Here is a 5,694-nt window from a genome sequence, read left to right as displayed (position 1 = left end):
CCTTCGGCGCCATCTTCGTGAAAAGGGGTAGTAGCTCTTAAGAGGGACCCCTGTGGCCCAGTAGGCAGAGTGCTCAGCTGCTAATGAAAAGGTCAGCAGTTCAAACCTACCAGCCAGGGGAGAAAGATAATGACAATCTTCTTCTGTGAAGTTCACAGCCACAGACACCCTCTGAGGTGGTCACACTGTCCTATAAGGTCACGATGAATCAGAATGGACTCCGTGACAATGGACTTGGTTTGGTTTGACTGTTAGGAAGAAATTATATCTCAAATGTAATTCATCGGATTCAATTACGACACTTCTTTGACAAAATACAAAATATATAAATGAAGGGGAAAACAAAAAAGAAGAAATGACACTCTTCTGCTACCTTTCTCGATGGAAACCATGCAGATTTCCCCGTTTTATAAGAACAACTGTTTTTTCGTCTGTGTATAGATTCAGAGGGTGCTTAATTATGTGTGCTGGAATTTCCATTATTTTGCAATGCTTACCACGTTTTGTTATGAGCTAGAGTTGAATGTCTTTGCAGGGTCAATAAAACACAAGTGAACATCTTCCTGGTAGTCTCTACTTCCAGCTAAGATTCATCTGACATCACCATCGGACACACCAATGGTATCACTGGTATCAAGTTCTCTAATGAATCTCCTTTCCACTTCCGGCACTGCTGAGCCTCGTCAACCTGATCCATGGTGACCCCACCCCCGACTCATGACAACTCAGTGTACAACGGGCCTGCGTGTGATTTGAGAGATTGTCGTGGGCTAATTTTCAGAAGTGGATTGCCAGACTTCTCTTTCTTGTCTGCTGGTCCAGAAGCTCGATTAAAACCTATTCAGCGTGCTCGCTTCGGCGGCACATATACTAAAATTGGAACGATACAGAGAAGATTAGCATGGCCCCTGCGCAAGGATGACACGCAAATTCGTGAAGCGTTCCATATTTTTGTTTTCTGAAAAAAAAAAGAAAAAAAAACTATTCAGCATCACAGCTACACGCAAGTCTGCGCTGAGATGAGGGCTGGCTGTGGGTGAGGTGCCTCTGCTAAGAATGGAACCTGGGTCCCTCATGTGAAGCTGAACGGCCACCCCTGAATCACCAATGCAAAGCCGCTTGAACGGAGTGGTTACAGGCAAAGTGGTTGGAGCCGTGTACATCTTGGTCTCCACCCTGGCTCCAATACACACCAGCTGAGGGTCCTTGTCCAACTTACTCCCCTTCAGCTTCCTTATCGGCAACGTGGGGATCATAATACTATTTCCCTTCTTGTAATTAAGCTAGTGTCTGATACACAATAAAGGAGCCATAATGTAAACCATATGAGGAAAAGAGGCAGTGATGTGATAATAACTTGGCAGCGTTATGGTTGTCAATCATTCCTTCTTGGGGCAGGTAGCGAAGCCACACCCCCTCCCACGTGTAATTAAATAGGACAGTTATGAGGAATTCTTGCTGTACAGTCAGCTTGTCACAGAGGAGAAAGGAAGCCCGGGGCATGCTCGTGGGTGCTGGAGCCTGCCTCTGGGTAATCAGCTAGGCTTCGCCTGCCCCAGGCTCACGTCTCCTCGGAGCCTGAAGTGTTCTTGGCACATCTTTTATAAAAGTCAGCCTTGCTTTCTTCCTGTTGCAAATTGCATGCACATTTCTGCTCCCAGAGGCCAGCCTCCGTTTCTCAGCCAGCCTTCTCCAGCTTCCCCCTCCCCTCTTCCTAATGAGAACGAGTTGACTTGTAATGAAGGTCATATTTTATCAGACGGGAGAGGCCGTGGCTGCCGTGGCTGTGGCTCCCGCTCCTTGCCGAGTTCCTCTGGCCGCTAACCGGGGGTGGCGGGCGGGGCTGATCACCAGTTGTTGTTTAGGGCTGGAGATGGAAGCATGGTTTTGATAGCTTGAAATTAACAACTGGATTTATAGCTTGTAAATAGACCTTGTGGCGAGTTTTTCCTTCTCTGCTCTAATCCCCTCTTCCCGTTCAGACCTTCGTTATGGATCCCTTGCCAGGCCCGTCTGCGATCCTCAGAATGGGAAACAAGAGCTCTTCTGGCCTTGCAAGCGGCTTCTGCTGAGAAGCCAATGAGTGGCTTCCTCGGGTCTGTGCTGGGCACCCGTCCCACCATCTGGGCTGGGGGCAGCTCCCGGGGCCTGTGGGTCCTTCTTCAACAACGATCACTCCTCGGCCGCTCTTTCTTGCCTTGGCTTTTGGAGGAAGACAATGTCTGACATCTTCTTATGAGTTCTGATCGATCTCCCAACAGAATGACCTTTGCGAAAATAGAAAAGAAAAACAAAACACAGACAGGCAGTTTCTCAGACAGCCTGGCTGGCACGGTGATGGAAGAGCTGGTTTGGAAACACTGAACTTAGTCCAAACCACCAAAGTCAATCTCGGCTGCTAGAGAGGCTATCAAGAAGCCAGTTCCTGGCTGATGTTGCTTGTTTTCACACTGCACTTGCTCCGCTGGCTCTGACAACTCTGCCTGGAGAAAGAAGAAGTCACCAGAGAAATCCCCTCTGGGAAAGGAAGTTCCCAATTAGAAGCAAAAGAAAGAGCAACGTTGTCCCTGCAGCGGTGCCAGTCCATTGGCTGTGAGGCTGGTGGATCCGCCAAGGGTCTGGAGCAGCGAGGCTCCAGCGAGCCGACCCCCAAACCGAACACACTTGGCCGGCTTGCTCCTGCACTGCTGCTTCTGGGCTCAGCACGGGCTACGGGTAGCCCCTGCCCACTCGTTCTTGACAGGAACATAAGGGTGTCTCCCCTTCTGCCCTCCCCTCCCCCTTGCAATGTCAACCCAAAATGTTTTAGATTAACTTCAGAGCTCTAAATGTGAACGGCATGTCAGCGAGCCCCAGCCGACATTATTTAGTCTCCGAACGCCAGGCGCTTGCAGGGACTGTGCATTGTACCGGCACCTTCCGCAGAGTGACATTGACGTCGCTCTGCTCCAATACGTTAATTTTCCCATCACGGGCTGATTCATTGAGCAGAAACCACAAGTTCACATGCCAGCGCGTGGGCTGAACTCTTTGACCCCCCTCTGCAAGAAAAAGGAGGGAAGAAACACAAGTTCAGCCTGGTGTTCTCATGCAAACGGACTCACGGCAGGCAGCAGCTCGTTTCTAGTGCATGAGTTTGGTGTTCAGCTTTCCTGTGAGATTTCATAACAAGGCCCGCAGTTGCGTGTCGAATGCAGGGCTAGGTGATTTCGATACGCTACTTCATTTTGGGATTAGGAGAACTGGCGGCATGGCCCTTGTTTCACTAAAGAGGACATGAAGTTCAGTGACGTTTAGGAAATTGTCCTACTCATGTTGTTGTCAACCCCAACGTGTGTCGAACTTGTAAGTACAAAGAAGTCAAACACTGCTCAGTAGGGCACCAGGCCCACCATAGGTTGGGGATCAAACTGTTGTCATCTCCGGGGTTTTCACAGGCTCCCGGAAATAGATCGCCAGTTTTGTCTTAGCTTGGAAACTCTGCCGAATCCCGCTCAGCATCATGGGAACATACACTCCTTGTCGAGGATTGGCTTGTGTCCTCCCAAAGATCTGTGTCCACTTATCTGGGCCAAGACTGTCAGTATGAAGCAATGATGCTCTGTGTTGTGATCTGATGTAATTATCTATGTTGTAAATGCTAACCTCAGTCAATTTACTGAGGCAGAATGGGGGGGCAGGTTAGGTTCATGAGGCAGGAAGCAATTGACAGGGTTAGGCTGTATTTGGAGTGTATCTCTTCTGAGGTTATAGAAGAGGTTAAAGCAGGGAGCAGAGATCAGGGAAACTTGCTACCACTAAGAAAGAAGAGCCAGAGCAAATGCCTATCCTTCAGACCCAGGGTCCCTGCGCTGGGAACCTTCTAGACCAGTGGTTCTCAACCTTCCTAATGATGCGACCCTTTAATACAGTTCCTCATGGTGTGGTGACCCCCCCCCCCAACCATAAAATTATTTCCGTTGCTACTTCATAACTACTTTTGCTACTATTATGAATCTTCATGTAAATATCTGATATGCAGAATGTATTTTCATTGTTACAAATTGGACATAATTAAAGCATAGTGATTAATCACAAAAACAATATGTAATTGTATATTGTGAAATATTTATTTCGAAAGACAAATCAATTGAATTTTGTCTTGAAGCATAGTGTAGCATGTGTAGCAGTCTTCACGCCGGGTACTCGTATGTGGGCGTATCTGCAAGTGGGCAGACCTGCCTGGAGACGGACAGAGGAGCAGCGTCTCAGTTCCCAAGACCATTGGAAATATGTGTTTTCCAATGGTCTTAGGTTATCCCTGTGAAAGGGTTGTGCCAGCCCCAAAGTGGATGCAACCCCACAGGTTGAAAACTGCTGTTTTAGACTCTGGGAAAGTCTGATGTCAAGACACAGGGAGCTTGCTAAAGCATGCCAAGTGGACAGATGCTGAAAGGGGAAAAGGACAGCCAACACACAGGGAGCAATTCTTCCAGCAGAGCCTGGTCCCCTGCATTTGTTCTTCTCACCTCTAAATGGTGAAGGCATCCGTTTCTGCTTGTCCAGCAGTGCCCGTGCTCACCAGTGTCGTTTCTTTTACAGGAGCACTAGAAAACCAACACTCTCCTCCCTGACAGATGGGTGTGCACTTGGATGGGTATCATCTGGCTGGGCATTGAAACTGGGTCTCCCACATGGAAGGCAAGCGTTCTACTATTGAAGTACCACTGGCCCGGTCCACCACATAGCCGAGCTAAAAATGATTGGCTGTTACAGGGCCATTTCGACAAACCATGTCTAGGCTAATCCAATGTTATTCCCACTCTCCTTTCCTCCACCAAGATCTCAACCCCTCTCCTCTTTGTCTTTAGGCACATTGCTCAGATGGAAGGACATTGAAGCTTGAGATTCCCTGACCAGACGGGGCCACACTGATTCTTCATGTCACCTTCTGTCCGCCAATGCTCAGACTTCAGCACAGCAGGCTTGGACCTTGCCCTTTCTCATGGGCCTTAGGTTCAAAGGAAAGAGTGCCAAGCAGGCACTGCACCAGGGAGGGACGAATGGGCTTTGACAGACACGAACCCATCCACCCAGCCTGTCTACTCATTATGGAAACCCAGCCCCAACCAACTGCTCTCTTCGAAGACTGCAAACTTTTTCTCATTACTCATCCCTTCTGGTTTCCAGCCAACTTTCCAGCCTGGAAGAGCCGAAGGGCCAGTGGAGAAGTGCCTTCATATCCTCAGGGAGGAAGTGCCCCGGAGAGCTGGGAGAAAGCCTCTCAGGAGATCCCCCTGCTGGCTTTTCAGAACCACCAGCTTGAATCTTTGGGGAAACATCCAAAATTTCTAGGCTCTCCTCCAACTGGAAACCAAACCCTGACTCTTTGGAGCTGTGTCCACATGATTTCAAACCACTCGCTGTGAATTCGGTCACACGGGGGTGTGAAGTTTTGGACTGATGGCCCATCATAATACTTGGGTAAAATATGAGATTTCATGCTTTCAGATTACAGTTTCTACATAACTTCTACCTCCCAGATGCCCCTGTCTTCTGACAAGGTTTTATAGAAACAATTCCACAGAATCAGCAACATTAGATCAGGAGTTCAGCCACCTCCATCCATTTGGTGCCTGCAATTAAAAGTGGCTTAAGCAGTAAAGAGAGAGAGATGATTGACTCAGCATGCTGTAAGGTCTAGAGATGGTATTG

General features: G+C 48.5%; 1 non-coding gene across 1 annotated transcript; it reads left to right on the top strand.

Annotated features, from left to right (window-relative positions):
- The first annotated feature begins 846 nt into the window (after positions 1-846).
- LOC142441911 (U6 spliceosomal RNA) lies at positions 847-953 on the top strand. The gene has a single exon (XR_012783190.1). It is a non-coding gene; the product is annotated as a U6 spliceosomal RNA (small nuclear RNA).
- The last annotated feature ends 4,741 nt before the right edge of the window (positions 954-5,694 follow it).

This window comes from Tenrec ecaudatus, chromosome 2 (assembly GCF_050624435.1).
Source record: "Tenrec ecaudatus isolate mTenEca1 chromosome 2, mTenEca1.hap1, whole genome shotgun sequence".
NCBI lineage: Eukaryota > Metazoa > Chordata > Mammalia > Afrosoricida > Tenrecidae > Tenrec > Tenrec ecaudatus.
This window is presented reverse-complemented; position numbering and strand designations above follow the sequence as displayed.